Source organism: Mustela nivalis, assembly GCF_964662115.1.
Source record: "Mustela nivalis genome assembly, contig: HAP1_SCAFFOLD_1608, whole genome shotgun sequence".
Lineage (NCBI taxonomy): Eukaryota > Metazoa > Chordata > Mammalia > Carnivora > Mustelidae > Mustela > Mustela nivalis.
This window is the reverse complement of record NW_028135056.1, coordinates 16,372-27,565: the sequence shown is the minus strand read 5'-3', so window position 1 is coordinate 27,565 and position 11,194 is coordinate 16,372. Positions and strand designations below refer to the sequence as shown.

The 11,194-nt window shown below is 42.0% G+C and overlaps 1 long non-coding RNA gene across 1 annotated transcript; it reads right to left on the bottom strand.

Annotated features, from left to right (window-relative positions):
- Positions 1-793: 793 nt before the first annotated feature.
- Positions 794-5,632, bottom strand: LOC309857963. The gene is made up of 2 exons (XR_014307994.1): positions 5,513-5,632; positions 794-1,068 (listed from the first exon to the last, which is right to left on the bottom strand). It is a non-coding gene; the product is annotated as an uncharacterized lncRNA (long non-coding RNA).
- Positions 5,633-11,194: the final 5,562 nt, after the last annotated feature.

Below are 11,194 nucleotides of genomic sequence, written 5' to 3'. Positions count from 1 at the left end.
TGCTCTTTTGCTGTGGAGCAATCGCTTTTCCCGTTCACATTTTGGTTTCTCGTTTGTCCATCTTCTGCTCTAGACCCTGAGCTCTCACGAGGAGAACCCGCTGGGCTGATAAGCCCTGGCACCATCTGAGTGCGCAGTGCCCAGTGGCTGAATGAACGGGAGACAGGATCCGTCCCAGCACAGACCAGCTTCGTTGTTTGAGCCTCACTGATTTTATTCCTGTGTACGCTTTTTGTTTTATTTTTAAGTTAACTGTGACTGATGTGAGCCTCGAACTCATAACCCTGAGATCAAGGATCCTAGTGCCTGAGGAAGCCAGGTGCCTCTTTGGTCCTCTTTAAAGGTTTTAGGCTGATCACTATTCAAGTGAACTTGGTCATTTCAACATGCTGTACGGAGCTATATTACATTACGCTGAATGACCATGTAACTCCCCAGGTTTTGGTAGCCTGTCACCACAGAGGTCCCCCCCTTGACAGTGCTGAGTGGATCTTCAGATTGGAGACTGAAATCCTTTCTGTGTTCTTCAGGAGCCCAGAGTCTCTCCACCATCGGCCTTCTCCCTCCTTGGGATGACATGCACCTCTGACGCCATCAGCACAACAAGAAAGATGACAAGGAAATACACACAGGAGGGTGTTTCCGGCCAGGTCTTGAAGGCCTCAAGGTTCACTTTGATGCTCAATTTGTTATGTTTTATTTTAGGATTTTATTTCTTTATTAGAGGGAAAAGAGCACAAGCAGGGGGACTTGATACAGATGTGCTTTTTAAAAAAAGATTTTATTTATTTGAGAGAGAGAGAAAGAGAGCATGAGAGGGGGGAGGGTCAAAGGGAGAAGCTGACCCCTTGCTGAGCAGGGAGTGAGTTGCAGGACTCAGTCTTGGGTTTCAGGATCATGACCTGAGCCGAAGGCAGTCGCTTGACCAACTGACACCCAGGAGCCCTAGCTTGAGTACTTTTAAGTTGCTATGATACTAGTAGTCACTAGTTTGTATTGAGTTCTGATTATTTATGAGGCAGTATTTTAAGCAATTTATATTAGTCCAGTTTAGTTTTCATGACAGCTCTATGAGTTAGGCCGTCTTATCTTTGTTATATAAAGAAGAATATGGGCAGAGAGGTTGTTAATAAATGGAAGAGGTTGTCAATAAGTGGAAGAGCTGATACTCTTAACTAGTTTGTTTCCTAAGAGTACTTGCTGGCTAAATTGCTCTATCGTACAAGCAAGGCAGAAAAATATGTTTTTAAAAATCTGTCATCCATTAAATAAAAACCATATTAAGCTTTTTAACTATTAAAAATTCTGATGACTTGCCAGTCTTATGTCTTAGTTATAAATGTTAATGAGGCTCATGATTTTTGCCATTCATATGTACTTGTTTTTTCTTTTTTTTTTTTTTAAAGATTTTATTTATTTATTTGACAGACAGAAATCACAAGCAGGCAGAGAGGCAGGCACGGAGAGAGGAGGAAGCAGGATCCCTGCCGAGCAGAGAGCCCGATGCGGGGCTCAATCCCAGGACTCTGAGATCATGACCTGAGCCGAAGGCAGTGGCTTAACCCACTGAGCCATCCAGGCGCCCCTGTACTTGTTTTTTCTTTCTATGGTATAATCTATGTCATTTTTTCTTTGTTGGCACTCTTGCCTCCCTTGTGTAGTTTGAAGTCTTTCATCGTCTCCTCCTGGCTAGTTGTTCCGTCTCTGTGTGCCCAGCTCCCCATCTGTTTAAAGGTGGGTGTTGCCTAGTCTTCTGTAACCTTCCTGAGTGCTAGATGAATGCGTTCTTCCATAGTTCTCTGTGATATCACACAAAATACTTGTCTTTAGTCCCTCTTAGCAATTTGCTGTCCCATTGGGATGTAAGTATACCTGGTTCTTTACCTCTCTAACAACTTCAGGGTTCCAGTTTTAAATTTATTCTTGGGGACACCTGGGTGGCTCAGTTGGTTAAGAGGCTGCCTTCCACTCGGGTCATGATCCCAGAGTCCTGGGATCGAGTCCCACATCGGGCTCCTTGCTCAGCAGGAGGCCTGCTTCTCTTTCTGTCTCTGCCTGTGCTCACTCTCTCTGACAAAACAAAAAAAAAAAAAAAGAAAAGAAAAGAAAAAACAATTTATTCTTGCATTAGATAAGAGGGGCTTTACAGTTACTTAGTTTGTAGGATTTTTTAGTTGTTAGCTAGGCTCTTTCTCAGCTGTGCACATTCTGCTTATGTTTCCTTCCCACTTCCTGTTCCTAGTCTGTTTCTCCATCGAAGACTGGCTGTTACGCACATGGATACCAGTGTGTGATATGCATTTGGAGAATTGAATCTTTCCCTATAGTTTTAGTCTCAAGTATTGTTTTATGATCCACTTTTTGTCACCATTTTTTTATTGAATGAAATAGTTTTAAAATGCATTTCTCATGCAATCTACTTACTTGACAAAAATAATTTTTCTCAGTGATACAATATTCCACGTTACTTGTCAGGTCCTTGCAGGAACATTTCCTGGAGTGCGGCACAACAGTGCAGAAGGGAAATCCTTTGTCCTCTTTCTTAATAAGGTGATGAGGAAACCGGGAATGAGAAAAAGCTGGATAAAGAAATTCCATAGCAATCTTTTTCAAGAACTTGAAACCCACAACTTATCTTTAGTTTGTGAGGGGAAATTCATTACTTTTACAGCTAAGGGATAGCTTCCAGTTTTCAATAAATTTATCCTATACTTGATTTTTCATGAAATTTGAGATTTTAAAACACACTATCATTGAATGAAGTCTGCAGTCCTAGACATAAGACCGCCACCCACCATACGCAGCCTCTTGAGCCTTTGCTCTGCTTTTCTGCAAGTGGCAGAGCCTCAGATGTATTGCTTCTCACTAATACATGAATGTGTACCCTTGGCCCTGAGATTGGAAAGGAACAGTGTCACTCAGGGTCCAAGTCTGGATGCAGGAGCACATTGTGGAAGAAGACTGCTGTTTCCACTCCTGTTAAGGAGTTAAGCCATCCCTGTGAAAAGGGGGTTATGCAATCAGGATCTCAGAATAGTATTTGCAGTATACCGTCAACTGTGCTGGTGTATTTCTGGAACTAGTATGTATCTGAATACAGGTTTTTATTGAAGTATTTTTTGAGACATGCACGAAGCCACTATTTGTGCCAACGCCTGTTTTAAGTTTGCTACACAGTGTGGTAGGAATTTAGTTTGAGCAGAGGTTAAAATCAGATTACATACCACTTGTGGATTACCTCTAGGTGAGTTTGGCATTGAAGCAGTGGCTATTCTGTTGTTGGGGCACAAGCTGTCTATCATTTTTCCTTTCAAATCATCTGGGAACCCCCTAATGCTCTCTCTCTAGATGTCCTGGAGCTTTTCATCGGAGACTTGCCCTAGAAAGGAGGAAAACTGATAAAGCTCAGACAGAGATTGAGAATGAAAATGGAACCACTGTAATAGATCTTCCAGGTACTTTATCCCTCGAAACGGACTGTTCAGGGACAGGCACAGCACCTGCTGAGCGCAGCTTGATATCAGCGTCTCTGCCCCCGTGGCCTGAGGAGCCTGGCCTGGACAACCCCACCTTCGAGGAGAACACGGCCACTGACAGTATGTGCTCTTCACCTTGCTTTTGCTTTTCATCTGTTTTCAAATCAGATATTTCTTTCTTCTCAGTACTGCCTATTACTTTCCCTACATGGGGTGTTGTTGTTGTTGTTGTTGTTTTTCCTCTTCAACAAATAATTTTACTGAGATATGCTTCACATATCACATATTCACCTTTTAAGTGTACAAGTCTAACAGTTTGCTGGTTAGAAACAGAAAGGGAGTCTTACCTTGAGGCTTATCCTTCCCCCTCCCCCTCTTCTGTTGTAGTCCACAAATTCACTGGTCATCAGCAGGCTTCTTTTGTTTGTTTGTTTTGATGCCTATTGCTTCTTGACTAAGAAATCCACAGCATCAAGAAGAACAAAAAAATACCTCAGCCTCCGTGCTTGTTCTGTGTCAGCACTGTGCCAAGCACTTTACATATATTAACTTATTAAATGCTTGTACCAATACTGGCTTTTTTTTTAATGATGAGGAAACTTAGTCAGGGAGTCATTGGTCAAAGTCTGAGAGCCACGAAATGGCTAGGTATGTATCTGACTCCCAAGGCCATGTGTCTGACTATTGCTGTCCTCTGGTAGCAGCCACTGATCTGTCTACATGACCCACCAGGAAACAGGCAGAAAACCTCTAGTCATAGATCTTGGGCATATCTTAGTAGTTGGCCCTTTGTCTTACTTTTAAATAGGTTTATCTCTTATGAAAATTCCAATTTTTCTACAAATCCCAGTTTTCCCAGCCTTGGCTATAACAATTCTTCTATCTCCTACTGCTCAGATCAAGACCCTCCTCTTCTTGCTTAATGTGGTTATTTTGTCAACCACTACAGTGATTGTATGTCACAGAGTTTGTCTTTTTTATTTCATATGTACTGCCTTGCACTGTTTACAGCTGTTTCATGGGTCAACTGACAAGATGATATTTTGTATATTGATATTTTGTCAATCTGATCAATTAGGACAAGATGATATTTTCTGTATATTTCTTTATCAGATCACTGTGTGGTCCCTAGTGATCTGATGCATAGTAGTTATTTGTTGATTATTTACTGATCACCTTTCAAAGAGGAAGTGTTTTGCTAATCTTACCTATTGGTGTTTTGGTCATTCTGTTTTTCTTATCCCGTGGTATTGCTTTGTTATGAATCATCTATTAACATAAGGTCATCACTAATGATAGACGATAACTTACTTACGTGAAGATAATCAAAATAGAAAACATTTTTCTTTCCACCTGTTTTTCTCCGTCTCGTTTTTAACTTGGCAGCTATGCAGCAGCCGGTTAGTTTTCCGGAAGGCATAATTATAATTACTACAATTGAAATTCACCGGTCTGATCCTTATATTCAGCTAGGAATTAGCATTGTGGGCGGCAATGAAAGGCCACTGATCAACCTTGTTATCCAGGAAGTCTGTCGGCATGGGGTGATCGCCAAAGATGGAAGACTTCTTGCTGGAGACCCAATTCTTCAGGTATCAATTTTTTAAATGATTTTGTTAACTTGCCTCTTTTTTTGCTCTTATTCATCAATTTAAAACTTAGGAAATTAGGGTACTGTGGAATCTGACTTATAAAAAGGTAAGTTTTACTGTTTTTTTTTTTAGTGCTAAACAGATCATAATTTATCTGTAATTTCTCCGATTTCCCCCAAACACATGGAATGTATTTTTACCCCCATCTTAAATTTGATCCCGCATGTGCCTCAGTGTGTGGCTCTCCAGGCCAGCTGGATTCCTCCTGGCTTGGTCTCCACGGTTGTCTATTTCGGGGCCACCTTCACTGCTAAATTCTCTTGTCCCATTGGCTCTATCCCTAGTCCCAGGGTACCATCCATCAGTTACCTTCGTTGTCTGATTCATCCTTCTCTACACGGATTTCTATAATCTAGAAAAGACAGGTCACACAGCACAAGTTACTTAAAACTTACAGCATTGAATTTAAGATAGAATTCGGAAATCATGACCACCTCTTGTTGGCTCTCAAACGCACTCTCATCCACAAACAGCCTGACTCTGCACTAATCCTTGGTGCTACCCTCTCCCTATTCTCTTTAAAAAGAATGAGCTACTCCAACAAATGAACTTGCTTCGGGCAAGATGATGTTGTGTGTGAGGGCATACTGATGAGCATGAGATGGCCAGAATTCTACTGTTCATGTGAATTCTAGAGTGTATGTGAAAATTGACCTGGATATATGACCCATACAAGTGTATGTGGTACTTGAAGCTAAAAGAATGGATATTTAGGAGAGAAGAAATAGGCATGAATGAGAAAAGATGTCTTCTAGGAACCCAAGCTCAAGGACTCTTGCCTCCTCGATTTCACTGCTGGGTCCTTCCCCACGGTCTGTTGGTATTCACCCCTTCTCTTTTCCCTGCCATCTCTCTGGTCTGTGCCCTCAATGCTTCACGTCTAACCCAGGAGAATCAAAACCCCTGCCTCCCTACTCTGCTCTGAAATCCGGTACGACATTGTCCGGTTAATTCACCTGTGACTCTGCTTTTCCTGGATAGATTGGACCAGAGAATCAAGTCCATACTGATTAATCTAATAGTCCAGGTCCTCTTTGAACTCTTACACAACCTGTCCCCTCAGCCTTAACCCTTGCTTTTTCTTTCAGCTGTAGCCATCGGTGTATTACTGAAACATCATAGGCATGGTGGTCAGAGCTGAGGGTATAATTAAGAGCAAAAAGCAACCCCTGCCCTCATAGAATGTATAATGTAGCAGAAAAGCCAGACATAGCAGTCTCCTTGCTTCCCTCCATGTTCCAGCCTGTCCCCATTGTGCTACAGCTTCCCCACCTTCATCCAGAAAGCCCTGCCATGCCATTTTCACCCATTCAGACCTCTTCTCACACTAAGTGCTGAAGACATTCCTTCTCTTCACCACTTAATGCATAATTGGTCACAGAAAGTTATTCAAATGCAGTGTCTTCCTTTGGGGATGGCAGCCGCCATTATTACATACTATGGGACAGGCTTCTCACAGAGCTGTGCCTGGAGTCGATACCCAGGACAAACTTGCTGAGTCAATAAAAGAGTGGATTTGGTTATGATATCCTGTTGGGAATAGCTGTCTTCTTCATTAAAACCAAACTTAGAACCTCTAGGATTTTTAGTTCTTCAAGAGAAATGTCCAGAGGGGAAGACAGACAAACTAGGCTCCAAGAGCAGCAAGGATTGACCTTTCCACTGGGGGTTCCTGGCTTTGGTTTCCACACCCATCTGTATTCTGCCTCTTGTAGTTTGTGATTTCCACTTCGACACTTGGGCCCAAAACCCCTCCTTCATTGCACTTGGCCTGGCTGACACAGACTGAACTTGCAGTGTTTTGTTCTTGACTAAATCCAAAGAGGCAATAGGAGAATACAGGAAACATAACTAATCCAGCTTATGTAAAATCCAGTTTCTGATCCTACCATAGCTAGCTATTTACCGCATTCCTGTGTTTGCTGTCCTTTTACGATATTAGTAGTATTCTGGTTGCATGAGGTTGGCACAGCTCTCTGGACACCTTATGCTGTATTCCTTCTACCCCAGCTCCTAAACTGATTCTCTGTGGAGGAACTCTTGTAGCTGGTTTTGACCTTTTGACACCTTTGTGGCCAAGACAAAAAGAACCATATTGCCCTTTTTTGCAGCTTACACAGGGAGAGAGAGCAAGCACAGGCAGACAGAGTGGCCGGCAGAGGCCGAGGGAGAAGCAGGTTCCCTGCCGAGAAAGGAGCCCGATGCGGGACTCGATCCCAGGATGCTGGGATCATGACCTGAGCCGAAGGCAGCTGCTTAACCAACTGAGCCACCTAGGTGTCCCATCACTTTTGGTTTTTAAGGAAAATAATTGCAGTCATGTCTTGACTGCATTGGTCCAAAAGATAATTAGCTAAAGATGTGGTAAAGTTTACTCTGTTGGTGCTATTTCTACAACATCTAGCAACAGTATTTTATTTGGTTTCTGCTTTCTCTGTGTTTCACTGGCAACCACACTTTTGTGAAGGGAAAATCTCCGATTGTAGGATATTCCACAACCCACGTCACAAAAATGGTGTGAGGCTACAGACTCGCACGTGGCTAGCGCTGGATTCCAGCCAGATGTTTGTAAAGTCATTTGTGATAGATGTGAATCAAAGACGGAAAAATAAGAACCTAGAGATAAGTGGCTTTTTAGCTGAATAACCAGAAATGATGAGTTTTGACTAACAAATCCACGTCAGGCTGGTTTTTTAGTAGCTGCCTTAAAGTTCTATTCTTGACCCTATGTTACTCAACTTTTTCATCAAGGATCTGGATGGCAACCAAATGCACAGATGTTGCAAAATTGGGCGAAGAGCAAGTTTATGTGTGAGATCTATGGCATTTGATGCCTGAATTTTAAAAGATGTCCACAGGCCCAAATCAATAAAATTCAAGTTAGTGGTGCTCAAAACTGTCATCCCGAGATGAGTAGGAAGGGGGAAGACTTTCCTTAAGATAGACTCACGTGAAAAAGATTGAAGGCTTTGGGTAATCACAAGCACCTAACCCAGAGCCTGTGCCACATAACACATCCAAGAGAATGTCGATTTCCTGCTTGCTGTTGGTGCAGGCAGATGAGGAGAGGAATTCTAATTGTGATAAACACTCAGAGTTGCACCAACCTCTTCCTCTGACTAGGTGAATAACTGAAGCTGGGTGTATTTTCTTAGTCCTGTTCCTGTCCCAGGATCAGTCACTATATTCCTTTCAGGGCCATAAGGTTTAGTAAATAAATGTTCTGTGAGTACTGAGTTAAGCTTGTTGTATTAGATAGATGTTACACTTGAGTGCTAAACAGAGTGAAACTGTAATTACCTGCTTTTCTTTAAAGTAAAAATGACTGAACTGAGATCAGGTTGTGTATCTAGAATCTGTCCCTTTTCTTAGATTAAAACTCGGTGTATTTTTTCCAGGGTAGGTGTTTTTCATTTGGAAAAGCCACATCAATCCAGTAGAACTTCAGTTTCTGTTCCACTAGAACTAGTATTTTGTTGGCACTTGCCACATGCTGCTGCTGTCTCTGCATTTTCCTCCTGGTCCCTTGAAGCGGAGAGTAAACCCATCTCACCACTCAGGGGACACCCTCAGACATCCCGCTACTGGCAGGACCAGGGACTCTGATTCAGCACCCTCGCTGAAGCCTGAGATCCTAACTGCCATTCTCTACTTCGTGCTAGTCATTGTGAGTGAAGCTTAGGAACTGTGCATTTTAAAACATCTTCAGAGGGCTTTTCTTTGTAAATAATGACTGTATGTCATTTTCCAAAGTCCGTTTCTTTTGGAAATGGCGTATAAATGTTTACCAGTTGATGGGGCGCCTGGGTGGCTCAGTGGTTTGGGCTGCTGCCTTTGGCTCGGGTCATGATCTCAGGGTCCTGATATCGAGCCCCGCATCGGGCTCCTTGCTCCGCAGGAAGCCTGCTTCCCTCTCTCTCTCTCTCTGCCTGCCTCTCTGCCTACTTGTGATCTCCGTCTTTCAAATAAATAAATAAAATCTTTAAAAAAAAAAAAATAAATGTTTACCAGTAGAGGATAAAAGATTGTCCCACCTTAGTCATAATTCTTTTCTTCCAGGTCAACAACTGTAACACCAACAATGTGTCTCACAACTATGCCAGAGCTGCCCTTTCCCAGCCCTGTTCCACGCTGCACCTAAGCGTGCTGGAGAGCGGTGCTTTGGGGGCCGGACCTACAGCCACCCAGACAGTCCTTTGACCCATTCAAAGGACCGGTGAACCAGGTGTTTTTATCCTTGATCTGTTGGAAGAGGGCCTGGCTGGCTGCACAGGATGGAAGGCTGAGCAGCAACGACCGAGTGCTCGCCATCAATGGACACGACCTGAAGCTCGGAACCCCTGAGCTTGCCGCCCAGATCATTCAGGTACACGCGGATATTCATTCCACGTGCTCAGCCTTTATGTCGATGTTTTCGTCACATGAGAACCTGAGGGATATTTGATATTTCATGGGGGAAATCAAACACGGCTCCCCAAATCCTTCAAAATGCACAAGAGATGATTTTATCATTACAGATAAAATCCTGTCCGGAAAACTGTATCCCTGTGAACATTTAGCCTTGCTCTTTATAGAGTGAAGGCTCTATTTTTGCACATGGGTTTTTCATTTGCTCCATGGGCTCCACCTAAGCCCACACATAAAAAACACATTTATGTCCACATTTAACAGGTGAGACAAGAAAAGCTTGAAGGAGCTGTGGTTCCAAAGTTGTGACTTCCCTGCTCTTGTAACGTTCACTCTCCGCTTCACCTCCATACAAGTGGGGAAAATCAATTTTTATTGAGAAGAACTCATTATCTCTGTAGTGCCCTTTTTATAAAGCATTCAGAGCATTTCAAACACATCATAACTTGTGTTCTTACAGTATCCCTGTGAAGTAAAGATGGTTATTATTAGAGAAAAAAAAATTTCAATAAGAACATTAAAGTAGGTAAAGTAGAGGGGCACCTGGGTGGCTCAGTCATTAAGCATCTGCCTTCGGTCAGGCATGATCCCAGGGTGCTGGCATCCAGTTTTACATCGGGGCTCTCTGCTCAGCCAGGAATCTGCTTCTCCCTCTCCCACTCCCTCTGCTTGTGTTCCTTCTCTTGCTCTCTGTCAAATAAATAAATAAATAAATACATAATAAATAAAATCTTTAAAAAAAGAAAACAGCTTTATAAATTTTTTTTAAAAATAAGATAGAAAAAGTAGAAAATAATCCAGGCCAGACCTTCCGGTTCTATAACCTACCAGAGCATTTAATGATATGGGTATCTCCTACAGTGATAGGGGTGAAACAAAGATGTGTATGGTGTTTTATTTAGTTATGTTTTATTTTGTTTTAAGTAAGCACAAGAAAACACTCTGACATAGAGGAAACCAAGCAATAACATAATCGAGCATCAGGAATTAAAGTAGGTTGATAGTCACTGGGAAATGTGTATAGTAAACAGAATTAACAGTGAAGATTTAAGTACTGTGTAAGAAAACCCAAATTTAAATCCCATTTCATTACTCCATTTCACAAATGTTTGGTTCATTATAATTTTGGGAACACACACACCCGGTAGCCGTCTTGCATTGGGAGGGAGATTCAGGCGTTGGTCTCTTGTCCCAGACTTGAGATTGAAAAAAATTGAATACAGATACATATATATGATACCAAATATAATATATTTCTCAAGTTGTTTCTTTGTGAAAAACATCTTAATGTTTTGGATTCTGAGAATAACATGTATTCCATGTCTGAAAAGGAGACTAAGGAAGACAAAATACAGAAAATGAAGAAGGAAATCAAAATCACAGTCAGTCTAAAGTCCATAAGATAGTGACATTAAAGTTTTGAAGAACATTGTCATTTTTCTGTATATGCCTACAAATAAATAGGTTCCTATTTACGTAGGTACTTAGACATGCAGTCAGCTTACAAATTCTGAGTTTGCCACCCTTTCTTTACGTCAGCTGTATGTTGTGGCCTTCTTACCCTGAAAATAGATGCACCATGATATAGCTGTATAGTAGGCGTGTTGTGCTAAAACTTACGTAAACACTCCCCTGTCAGCAGACTTTTTAATGTTTTGT